Consider the following 13,580-nt stretch of genomic DNA (forward strand, 5'->3'; position numbering starts at 1 on the left):
CAACCCTTTCACTATTTCTGTTTCCCAGTAAACTGGGTTACAACCAATGTGTTGGATATTACAATTTTGTCACCCATCTTTTATATTTAGGAGTCTGGGAAAGCTGGGTGACAATCCCTATGAGCGCTGTAATGTCAGCCATATTTCTTGTCACACAGCTTTCCCAACTTTGGAGAAAATGCTAAAATATACTCTAGCTAAGAAATCTATAGTCAGGCCAATCACTGGGACAAATGACAAAGGTCTTGGCATAGACTTCATAGATGGGACTTCCTTTTCACTGACACAATGTTCCGTGTGAATGTAGTAACTCTGCGGTAAGTGATAGCATGAGACGACGAGGGGATTTATTGCAGGGAGTGGAGTCACGTGGTTGTCATGCAGTTGATAGAATGGAAATGCTGGGTACAGTACTCCTCCTGGCCAACTGAAGAAGACTGTCACCCACTCTGGGAAGTGATTCAGGGAAAGATCAGCGATAGATCTGATCACGTTACGTGCAACACATTTACCACATGTCTCTGCACGGTATTACACACGGCTGCTGCAACATGCTGATCTGATGCAACTGGAGGGTTTCAAAAGAAATACAGCACATTACTTCAACCACAAAGAACACACTGAAACAAAAACAGCCCAACCCAATGCTGCTCCTTGGTTACTTTAAACAAACCAGCCATCTGACATGTTCGACAGCCATCAGTGGTCTTGGAAATATCTGGTGCAACTGGAAATATTCCATTCTGACCCAAAAATATATATCCGCTAAAGGTAATTATGTGTCGTGTACTTTGACGTGATGTTTCATATGAGCTATGATGGCCACTGTTTTTGCCTTTTGCTGTTTTCCCCAGCATTGGCCTTTTTTTAAGCATGCATAAAGGACTTCTGTCAGAAACGGGTATTTTTTTAAACTCAAGTGAATATTCATGGAAAACAATTTTTTAGAGCAATTTTTTTTATTATGGCAGTGCTATACAATTAAAAATTAAAGGGAATTTCTGAGACTGAGTTATTATTTCACTACTGAATAATAATTTTGTAATTTAGTCCTTTTTTTAATATTTCCGCCTTTCTGACAATCATATGTCTGTCACGTGACACAGTAGCTCTTCTTCTGGTATGCTGGCTGATCACATGTTGTTCTTTTGACACATATTCTTCCCTCTCCCGAATACGCCCACACTGAATGTGTTGACATTAGTGATGCCATGTTCATGACTCTACACATGATAGTGATTGCAGTGCAGTTACCTCCAGTGAACATTGGTGATGTCATCTCTGTTTGGAGTCATATGTATTCTCTCTAGCTCCACTGAGATTTCTTCTAGCCACAACTTACCTCTGCACACTCTCCTCATCCTGCTGTTGCAACCTCTAATCAACTTTTCAGTGTCACTCCCCAAAGTAATGAATAGTGATGAGCGATTACTGGAATAAGGCCTCATGTCCACGGGGAAAATCAGGCCCGATACGGATTCTCCATGGAGAATCCGTAGTGGGTCCCTCCTGCCCCGCGGGCATGAGGGCTGAAAAGAAGAATAAACTTACCCGCAGCGGACCAGGCAGATCTTCTCTTCTTCACAGCCGGATCTTCTTTCTTCGGCCGGCGGATGTACTCTGCATGCCGGCAGCATCCCGCACGCATGCGCCGGGCACATCCGCCCAGCCGAAGAAAGAAGATCCGGCCGTGAAGAAGAGAAGACCTGCCCGGTCCGCTGCGGGTAAGTTATTCTTATTTTAGGTCTCCCGCGGATCCGGACGGCTTCCATAGGCTTCAATAGAAGCCTGCGGGAGCCGTCCCCGTGGGAGACCCGCACCTAAATAGAGCATGTCTCGTTTTTTTTCATGCTCCATTTTTTAAAATTCACTTTTATTGACCATCCGTGGGTATTTATCTACCTGCGGGTGGTCAGTGCATCCCTATGGATTTAAAATCATATTTTGCCCGTGGACATGAGGCCTAATTATTTTATGTTAGTCTCAAGCCGATTTCATGAAAAGCATTGTGAATCGGTATGGTCAATTCTGACTCTCATTAAAGTCAATAATTTGCCCTCCATAAGGTCTCCAATGCAGCCAAAGTTCCCTAAATTGCATGGGAATACAGCCACACATCTGGGGAACAATGTGCCTCTCCCAAAAATTGGTTAAAATAGTGTACAGTTGTGTAGGAGTCAATAGTGGGACAAGGGTGTCACTGAAAACATAAGATGGTCCACATAGGGTCTCCTGGATCAAAAATTTTGCCTTTAAAATTGTGCTTGTACAACTAGCAGCGGGTGTGAGGAGGACAGACAAAGATGAATGTTCCATAACTCTTGGGGATACCATGAAACTTGGACCCCCACTTTCGGCTTCATACCCCACATGCAGGACATGTGTGCTGTTAATGATATGTAATGCCCCAGGCCATGCTTGCTGGAACACGTGTCCGTGGTCAGGTGCACCCTGCCACTGACAACGCTCTTCAACGCTAGGGACACGTTATCACTCACAGGGCGGCACAGGGCAGGGATGGATTTCTGGGCAAAGAAATGGCAGCTGGTCATCTGGTGGGTTAGCACGGAACATCGCTTTGTGGAAGACATCTTTGTCAACTAGCCTGTAGGGCAGCATTTCCATTGCAAGTAACTGTGCAATGCCTGCGTTCAGACTCTGTGCTCGTGGATAGTTGGGGTGGTATTTTTTAAGTTCCCATGGCAGAAGAGTGCTGGCTGTTGACCTGGGACACACTGGAATATGAGGTATATGTCAATATCGGTAAAGGTGGTGGTGATTGTAGCGGCTCAACTCCTGCTCTCCAATTCCCAGTCCTGATTCCTAAACCTGCAGCTCAATCGTAAATTGCGGAAGAACAGTGTGAAGTAGGCGTACGACTACCCCTACACAAAACTGCCTCTCTATGCTCACAGGGGGGGAGATGGAGGAAGAGCAGTGTAAGAGGGAGCAGAATGAAGTTGACTCTTTGCCCTCTGGACCAGCTGGGCTCTCAAAGGAAGAGGTGGTGGGAGTTCATGTGATTGTTAAAGGGGTTGTCCCGCGCCGAAACGGGGTTTTTTTTTTTTTCAATAGGCCCCCCGTTCGGCGCGAGACAAACCCAATGCATGTGTTAAAAAAAACAAACGTTTAGTACTTACCCGAATCCCCGCGCTGCGGCGACTTCTTCCTTACCTTAGCAAGATGGCCGCCGGGATCTTCACCCACGATGCACCGCGGGTCTTCTCCCATGGTGCACCGTGGGCTCTGTGCGGTCCATTGCCGATTCCAGCCTCCTGATTGGCTGGAATCGGCACACGTGACGGGGCGGAGCTACGAGGAGCAGCTCTCCGGCACGAGCGGCCCCATTCACCAGGGAGAAGATCGGACTGCGCAAGCGCGTCTAATCGGGCGATTAGACGCTGAAATTAGATGGCACCATGGAGACGAGGACGCTAGCAACGGAGCAGGTAAGTGAATAACTTCTGTATGGCTCATAATTAATGCACGATGTACATTACAAAGTGCATTAATATGGCCATACAGAAGTGTATAACCCCACTTGCTTTCGCGGGACAACCCCTTTAATACTCGTTGTGTTGAGGTTCTTTACATTCTTGCCGCGTTTTAAACGTTTACTGCAGATCTTGCAGATCACAGCTGTTCTGTCATCATGTGCTGTTTTAAAGAACGCCAGCCCCCCTCCTCTTCCTCTTCTATGTCCATCTCCTAAGCACTGCAGAATATGTTGGCGCTATACAAATATAGATTATTATTATTTATCTCCATATCAAAGCAGGACTTTTTTTTTCAGTATTCTTAATTTTTTAACATATAATTAAACTTCTTATAACTTTTATTGTTTGCTCCACTGAGGGTTTTGAACATTTGATCACTGTACTGCTTCAACAATACGCTGCAATACTTTGGTATTGCAGTGTATTATGTCTATGTTAGACCCAAGACTGTCATAGCAATCAATCAGCATCCAACAATAGCATCGCGGGAGGACTGATAGGTGGCAGAGAATGCTCCCATCCTCTGCCTCTGATGCTGTGGCTGCTATTGACTGCAGCATCTAAGGGTTAAAGCAGTAGTGCTGACCTCTGGGCTCTTCCTTGTGACTGCTGCTATATAGTAACAGTGTAATCATACGTTTCTGCAGATTTATTGGATGCATTTAAAGGAGCCACCATTTAAAATGGCACTCTAAACTCTATAGCAGTGATGGCGAACCTTTTAGAGACCATGTGCCCAAACTGCAACCCAAAGCCTACTTATTTATCGCAAAGTGCCAACACATCAGGGGGTGGGGCATATCACAATGTAGGATTTTACCCCCGTTGTTCTACAAAGGACATGGCCGCTTCAAAATAGACAGCGTGCAGATTTTGACTGCTTTTTGAATGCGGAAACGCTGTAGAATGTCCTCAGTGGAAAATTCTGTGGAAAATTCTGCAGCATTTCCACATCCAAAAAGCAGTCAAAAAACAGCCCTGCCCATTTCTGCCACATGTAAACATACCCCAGCGGTAATAGTGACCACCCCAAGCGTCCCCAGCAATAATAGTGACCCCCCCTTCCCCTCCATCGGCCACAGCGATAATAGTTACCCCTTCCCCCACAGCAGCCACAGCAGTGATAGTGACATCCGTCAATGGTCCCCCTTGCATCAGCGCCATCTCTGCCGCCCGTGCCGCTGCCGATAGGATGGCACATGAAAAGGCCCCGCAGCAGGCACTTACGCTCCCAGGACGGATCTGCAATAGGGGCCGCGCCGTCTTTGCTGCCCGTGCCTGTGCCGCTGGTGCTGCCGAGGTTCGGCCCCTCCTCCAAGAGCAGGACGGCACTGAAATTGTCCCTTCCACTGCTCCCGCTGTGCTCCCCGACCAGGATGGGAGTTGTGGGAACAAACACGCCCCCAGCCTATCAGAAGCTGGGGGCGTTAACAAGTCTCAATGCTGGTGCATTATGTCACCACCCCTAACCTCCGGTAGCGACATAATACACCAGTACCCAGCGCTGCTAGCAGCACAGCTGTGTGAATGCCGGCAGGGGAGCCACGGCCCCTGCCGGTATTCACCAGTAGTGATCAGCCGATGGTGGTGCGTGCCAGCAGGGAGGGCTGTGCGTGCCGCCTCTGGCACGCGTGCCAAAGGTTCACCTCCACTGCTCTAGAGCCTAGCATTGTGATTTTCTGCAGGTCTGTGATGAAGGAATAGGCCACAAGGTTTTTCAAATATAACATCTAAAATTAATGTTTCATTGAATGCTTAATTACTGCATAGATAAACCCTAGGGCAAAACCAGATGCGCTGTTTAAGACAGAGTATTTTGTTACATCTTAAAGAGTAGCTACTCTTTTTTATATACAGAATATGCAATTCTAATCATTTTTGCCATAGATTTTATCAGCCAATTCTGCACATTTTTCTTAGAAAACCCCTCTTTTGCTATGCAGCTAGGTGAAGAAGGGACTAAGAAACCCGTCTTCATCTAGCTGTATAAAAGTAGAAAGGACATATAGTAGTGTATACCCGATTCACGGAGGCCCTGTCAGTGCATCAGATCTGGCAGGGAGTGAGTGCTTGGAGCGGGGAAGCTGTTTGCAGAATAGAAGGGCTTCCCTTCACCGCACATTAATGGAACGGGAGAGGAGTAAAACACAGGCTTGGTGGGACACAGGGCTTTCAAAAATAAATTCTATATAACAAGACACTTGTTAATAAACTGGTATATGTGAACAGAACAGTTGTGTCTGCAGCTGTCGTATATAGAACAGTTGTGTATGCAGCTCTTCCATACAGAACAGTTGTGTCTGCAGCTGTTCTATATAGAACAGTTGTGTCTGCAGCTCTTCCATATAGAACAGTTGTGTCTGCAGCTAGAACAGTTGTGTCTGCAGCTGTTCTATATAGAACAGTTGTGTCTGCAGCTAGAACAGTTGTGTCTGCAGCTGTTCTATATAGAACAGTTGTGTCTGCAGCTGTTCTATATAGAACAGTTGTGTCTGCAGCTGTTCTATATAGAACAGTTGTGCCTGCAGCTGTTCTATATAGAACAGTTGTGCCTGCAGCTGTCCCATATAGAACAGTTGTGTCTGCAGCTGTCCTATATAGAACAGTTGTGTCTGCAGCTGTCCTATATAGAACAGTTGTGTCTGCAGCTGTTCTATAGAGAACAGTTGTGTCTGCAGCTGTCCTATATAGAACAGTTGTGTCTGCAGCTGTCCTATATAGAACAGTTGTGTCTGCAGCTGTTCTATATAGAACAGTTGTGTCTGCAGCTCTTCCATATAGAACAGTTGTGTCTGCAGCTCTTCCATATAGAACAGTTGTGTCTGCAGCTGTTCTATATAGAACAGTTGTGTCTGCAGCTGTTCTATATAGAACAGTTGTGTCTGCAGCTGTCCTATATAGAACAGTTGTGTCTGCAGCTCTCCTATATAGAACAGTTGTGTCTGCAGCTGTCCTATATAGAACAGTTGTGTCTGCAGCTGTCCTATATAGAACAGTTGTGTCTGCAGCTGTTCTATATAGAACAGTTGTGTCTGCAGCTGTTCCATATAGAACAGTTGTGTCTGCAGCTGTTCTATATAGAACAGTTGTGTCTGCAGCTGTTCTATATAGAACAGTTGTGTCTGCAGCTGTTCTATATAGAACAGTTGTGCCTGCAGCTGTTCTATATAGAACAGTTGTGCCTGCAGCTGTCCCATATAGAACAGTTGTGTCTGCAGCTGTCCTATATAGAACAGTTGTGTCTGCAGCTGTCCTATATAGAACAGTTGTGTCTGCAGCTGTTCTATAGAGAACAGTTGTGTCTGCAGCTGTCCTATATAGAACAGTTGTGTCTGCAGCTGTCCTATATAGAACAGTTGTGTCTGCAGCTGTTCTATATAGAACAGTTGTGTCTGCAGCTCTTCCATATAGAACAGTTGTGTCTGCAGCTCTTCCATATAGAACAGTTGTGTCTGCAGCTGTTCTATATAGAACAGTTGTGTCTGCAGCTGTTCTATATAGAACAGTTGTGTCTGCAGCTGTCCTATATAGAACAGTTGTGTCTGCAGCTCTCCTATATAGAACAGTTGTGTCTGCAGCTGTCCTATATAGAACAGTTGTGTCTGCAGCTGTCCTATATAGAACAGTTGTGTCTGCAGCTGTTCTACATAAAACAGTTGTGTCTGCAGCTGTCCTATATAGAACAGTTGTGTCTGCAGCTGTTCTATAGAGAACAGTTGTGTCTGCAGCTGTTCTATAGAGAACATCTGCAGACACATCTGGATGGAGCATCCTCTGCAGTGAGGTGAAGACAGATTTCTCAGCCTTGTCTTCACCTACCAGTAGTTGTATAGCAGAAGAGGGCATTTGTAAGAAAACTATACAGAATAGGCTAATGTAACCTATTGCAAAAATGCTTAGAATCGCCTATTCTGTACATTTTAAAAAATTCTTTTTAAGGCCTCATTCACATTGGCTTTTGGTTAAATCCATGTCGGATCAAGACCCAGTCATTTTGGCAAATCTGCATGTGGCCACCCAACTCGGTCTCTGTGTCAATTACTGTTGTGTCAGTTCTTCTTTGTTTCCCTTACTTCATGAGCCAAGCAACAGCTGTAGCCTCCTGCGCTGTACTGTTATATTTGATACACTGCCAAATAGTAATTACAGACCGAGAATTGTCTGTTTAGTTGTGGCTCTTAACAAATGAATGATAATGTTCTAAGTTGGGAAAGGCAAAGATGTAATTGTGCTGCTTTTGGCCGTCATCCACGGAATTAACTTCTATTGGAACATTGATCGGGCAAAGCAATAAAAATATCTGCATATATCAGATTACGATAGTGAAAAATATTTAGTTGGGCCGGACATGTGCAACAGGTTTTTTACTATTTTTTTAGCATGTGAAAGTTGAGCGCAAATTGCACGTGGAAATAAAACACACTCCAATGGTCTGAGCCATTCAAATGGCCAATTGGTTTAATGAGTGCAAGATGTGTTCTTTTCTTACGCAAATGCACAGGAAAATTGATCATGCTGCCTTTTTCGCAGGACAGAATTGCGCAAGCCAAATTCACACATGTGAACAAACCCATTGAAATCAATGGGTTCTATTTTCTGCGTATTGCGCGCACAAACTTTTTCCGCATAAGTGCATCTTTGTGAATCTGGCCTTAGGGCTCCTTCACAAGAATGTCTGCGCAAATGCGCATGCCTCAGCATAATTTATTTATGTTGTGAACGAGGTTGATCTGCATGCATATCAGTGCACTGCAATATATTTTTCGTGCACGCAGGGCATGCTCATTTGCTCATGATAGACAAACACGCCCTGATTTCAATGGCTAGTTAGCCTAATTAACCCTTTCCAATCCAATTTGTATCCTGGTTTTCCTAGGGGGCTTACTCTTTTTCTGCCGTTATACAACAGCGCTATCTGCTGGCTAAAGCCAGTACTGCATGATGTGACACGTTGGATAGGCTACGACAGCAGAGGGGCTGGCGATATACAGTAAGAGAACCCCGACGGACGTCTTCCAACATCGGAGCTGTACAGCCTTAAATCATAATGTCTTCAGACGTCAGACAGTGGGTTGGAAAGGGTTAAGTCCAGATGTGTTCTTTTTCCAGCAGAATTCGCACACTTCCTATAAATTTCTATGGGGACTTTTGCTGCACAAATACGCAAGAAAATAGAGCATGTCATTTTTTTTTGTGTGCGCAAAAGCTATACAATGTCCACATCACTGATATTATATACAGTCCCGGCTCCTCCTCCAGTACATGGTCCACATCAATAATATTATATGCAGCCCTGCTCCTCCTCCAGTTCATGGTCCACATCAATAATATTATATACAGTCCCGGCTCCTCCTCCAGTACATGGTCCACATCAATAATATTATATGCAGCCCTGCTCCTCCTCCACCACATGGTCCACATCAATAATATTATATACAGTCCCTGCTCCTCCACATCAATAATATTATATGCAGCCCTGCTCCTCCTCCAGTTCATGGTCCACATCAATAATATTATATGCAGTCCTGCTCCTCCTCCAGTTCATGGTCCACATCAATAATATTATATGCAGTCCTGCTCCTCCTCCAGTACATGGTCCACATCAATAATATTATATACAGTCCCGGCTCCTCCTCCAGTACATGGTCCACATCAATAATATTATATACAGTCCCGGCTCCTCCTCCAGTACATGGTCCACATCAATAATATTATATGCAGTCCTGCTCCTCCTCCAGTTCATGGTCCACATCAATGATATTATGTACAGCCCTCGCTCCTCCTCAGTACATGGTCCACATTACTAAAATGATATACAGTCCCTGATTCTTCTTAAGTACATGGACTACACCACTACACCACTGGTATTATATATAGTCCCTCCCCCTCCAGTACATGGTCCACATCACTAATATTGTATAGAGTCCCTGCTTCTCCTCCAGTAGATGGTCCACATCATTAATGTTATATAAAGTGTGTGCTCCTACTCAAGCACATGGTCCATGTAATATTATATACAGTCCCTGCTTCTCCCCTAGTACATGATCCACGTCACTGATATTATATACAGTCCATGCTCCTCCTCCAGTACAAGGTCCACATCACTATTATTATATACATTTTCTGCTACACCTTCAGTACATAGTCTACATCACAAATATTATATACAGTCCCTGCTCCTCCTCCGGTACAAGGTCCACATCACTGATATATACAGTCCCTGCTCCTCGTCTAGTGCATGGTCTACATCACTGATATTATATACAGTCCCAGCTCCTTCTCCAGTACAAGGTCCACATCACTGATATTATATATAGTCCGTGCTCCTCCTGTAATACATGGTCCACATCACTGATATTAAATAAAGTCCGTGCTCCTCCTGTAATACATGGTCACATTACTGATATTATATACAGTCCTGCTCCTCCTCTAATACATGGTCATATCACTGATATTCTCTACAGTCCTGCTCCTCCTGCAGTACACAGTCCGAATTACTAATATTATATACAGTCCTGTTCCTCCTATAATACATGGTCACATTACTGATATTATATACAGTCCGTGCTCCTACTGTAATTCATGGACCACCCCACTGATATTATATATAGTCCGTGCTCCTTCTGTTATACATGGTTACATCACTGATATTATATACAGTCCGTGCTCCTCCTGTTATACATGGTCACACCACTGATATTATATATAGTCCGTGCTCCTCCTGTAATTCATGGAACACATCACTGATATTATATACAGTCCTGCTCTTCCTCCAGTACACAGTCCGTATTACTGATATTATATACAGTCTGTGCTCCTCCTGTTATACATGGTCACATCACTGATATTATATACAGTCCGTGCTCCTCCTGTAATACATGGTCACATTACTGATATTATATGCAGTCCTGCTCCTACTGTAATTCATGGACCACACCACTGATATTATATATAGTCCGTGCTCCTCCTGTAATACATGGTCATATCACTGATATTATATACAGTCCGTGCTCCTCCTGTAATACATGGTCATATCACTGATATTATATACAGTCCCTGCTCCTCCTGTAATACATGGTCATATCACTGATATTATATACAGTCCGTGCTCCTCCTGTAATACATGGTCATATCACTGATATTCTATACAGTCCCTGCTCCTCCTGTAATTCATGGAACACATCACTGATATTATATACAGTCCGTGCTCCTCCTGTAATACATGGTCATATCACTGATATTATATACAGTCCTGCTCCTCCTGTAATTCATGGAACACATCACTGATATTATATACAGTCCTGCTCTTCCTCCAGTACACAGTCCGTATTACTGATATTATATACAGTCTGTGCTCCTCCTGTTATACATGGTCACATCACTGATATTATATACAGTCCGTGCTCCTCCTGTAATACATGGTCACATTACTGATATTATATGCAGTCCTGCTCCTACTGTAATTCATGGACCACACCACTGATATTATATATAGTCCGTGCTCCTCCTGTAATTCATGGACCACACCACTGATATTATATGCAGTCCTGCTCCTCCTCCAGTACATGGTCCACATCACTGATATTATATACAGTCCGTGCTCCTACTGTAATTCATGGACCACACCACTGATATTATATACAGTCTGTGCTCCTCCTGTAATACATGGTCATATCACTGATATTATATACAGTCCGTGCTCCTCCTGTAATACATGGTCATATCACTGATATTCTATACAGTCCCTGCTCCTCCTCCAGTACATGGTCACATCACTGATATTATATATAGTCCGTGCTCCTCCTGTAATACATGGTCACATTACTGATATTATATGCAGTCCTGCTCCTACTGTAATTCATGGACCACACCACTGATATTATATATAGTCCGTGCTCCTCCTGTAATTCATGGACCACACCACTGATATTATATGCAGTCCTGCTCCTCCTCCAGTACATGGTCCACATCACTGATATTATATACAGTCCGTGCTCCTACTGTAATTCATGGACCACACCACTGATATTATATACAGTCTGTGCTCCTCCTGTAATACATGGTCATATCACTGATATTATATACAGTCCGTGCTCCTCCTGTAATACATGGTCACATTACTGATATTATATGCAGTCCTGCTCCTCCTCCAGTACATGGTCACATCACTGATATTATATGCAGTCCTGCTCCTCCTCCAGTACATGGTCCACATCACGCACACGTATCCCCTTGGAGCTGATTCCTGGTGGTCTCTCCCTCCCCCAGCTCGGGGGGATGCTCCTGTCTCCCACCGGTCGGAGGATGCTCTGATCATCGGTGACCTTCAGCCTCTCGTGTAGGTGACAGTGACGGGGCGGTGACGTCATGGGAGGACGTGCGGAGTAAAAGCTCGGAGAGCAGCAGAGCCACAGAGGGAAGCGGAGAGGAGCGGCAGCGCCGGCTACAGGTGCCCGGGGATGGGAGAGGATCAGCTCTGGTCATAGCCCCTACAGCTTGGTACTGGCTGCCCACCTGATGCCTTGTCTACCAGGTGCTGTAGGTGTGGGCTATGCCATGGGCACCGGGTGATCTAGTGACTGCTGTGTGTGCTTTATAGCTAGGAGTTGTCCTGTGCCTTCACTTTTGTATCCACGCTGTGTGCCTAGTGCCATATACCAGTGTATGATATAAACAGCTCTATGCATATGACGGATACTGTCCATAGTGCATTACTATATATGGTGATAGTGGCGATATATGGGTGGTGGTATTGGACAAGGGGGGTATATGGTTAACATTGGGGGGTGGAACTGTTTTTATGCTAGTTTGCATATGTTGTTCTAAGTTTGTGCTATTCTTTATTATTATGTTAATCATATAAAATAGAATTGTATAGTCTAAAAAAATATTACATAACATAGCATAATATAATATAACATTATAACACAATGTAATACAACATATAATATAATATGACAATATAGCAGAACATTACATTCTAACATAATATAACAACATTGTATCAATAATAATGGTGCAGCATCTGAGTGCTCAGAGGGGGATGCGGACTGTGGGTATAATGGGAGGTGGAGCGTAATATATGGGCATAGTGGGGTATGTATGGACAGTTACTCCAGTGTGTTAATTTTATAACCACCTCAAGGGCTACTTCACGCAGGCGTAAGCTCAACACATTAGCGCTGTGAATGAGCGTATTGGTGCACTTTCCTGTATTTTTTGCGCTCGCAGGGTATGCTCACATAGGCCCTGGACACACCCCTGCCCTGATTTAAATGGCTTTTTAGCCTAATGAGATCCTGAAGTGTTCTTTTTTTAACGTATTTGCACAGTTGCGAATGCATTGAGCACGCATTTGCGCACCTACTATAGACTGCTATGGGTCCTCTGGTGTGCAAATGCACACAAAATAGAGTAGGTCCTATTTTTTGTGCACGCAGGAAATGCGCGCGCGTAAAAGTGAACCCGTTGATAGCAAAAACGCACACAAATACACCCATCTGAAGGAGCCTTAAAGATGTATTTTTTAATCCCGAAAATTAATTTTTTTATTGCAATTTTCACGCAATTATTTTATGTTTTGCGTTTTTTTTTTTGTGCGATTTTCATCCATTTTCCATTTGATTTTTATGTGAGCAAAAACACATGATGGATTCTGAACACTTTTTTCTAAGGTTACATGGGATAAAAACGGATTGCAATTATATGAAATGAGTGTAGTCGATTTTTTTTTTAAACACCCATAAACTTCCCCCCGAAAATCATAACAAAACAGGACATGCTGCAATTTTTTTCTTGCTTGGACTGTTCATCCGATTAAAAAATGACATGTATGAATAGAACCATTTAAAACAATGTGCTTTATACCTGTCCGATTTCGGTATTGTAAGGCTGGGTTCACAGGGGACGGATTTGTCACGGAATTTTTTTTACAGCAAATCCGCCCGCGGCTCCTAATATTGGGATTAGCCAGCCATGTGGACGAGATTTTGCAAAAATCTCGTCCACACGGGGCGGCCAATCCGTTGCGCCGGCGCTGCGGCACCGAATTGACAGCCACAGCATTCAATTCTTTCTGTTTTT

At 44.1% G+C, this 13,580-nt stretch overlaps 1 protein-coding gene across 3 annotated transcripts in view; it reads left to right on the plus strand.

The window, feature by feature from the left end:
* Positions 1 to 708: 708 nt before the first annotated feature.
* SLC16A3 (solute carrier family 16 member 3) overlaps positions 709 to 13,580 on the plus strand; it is a 43,873-nt gene continuing 31,001 nt past the window's right edge. The window contains exon 1 of one of the 3 annotated variants that reach the window (XM_066588070.1): positions 709 to 771. The gene's annotated coding sequence lies outside the window, so the exon portion shown is untranslated. Of the gene's footprint in view, positions 772 to 11,756; positions 12,031 to 13,580 lie in introns of those variants that run through there. The other 2 variants (XM_066588069.1, XM_066588068.1) reach the window with 2 other exon arrangements.

The sequence above is a fragment of the Eleutherodactylus coqui genome, chromosome 13 (genome assembly GCF_035609145.1).
Source record: "Eleutherodactylus coqui strain aEleCoq1 chromosome 13, aEleCoq1.hap1, whole genome shotgun sequence".
Lineage (NCBI taxonomy): Eukaryota > Metazoa > Chordata > Amphibia > Anura > Eleutherodactylidae > Eleutherodactylus > Eleutherodactylus coqui.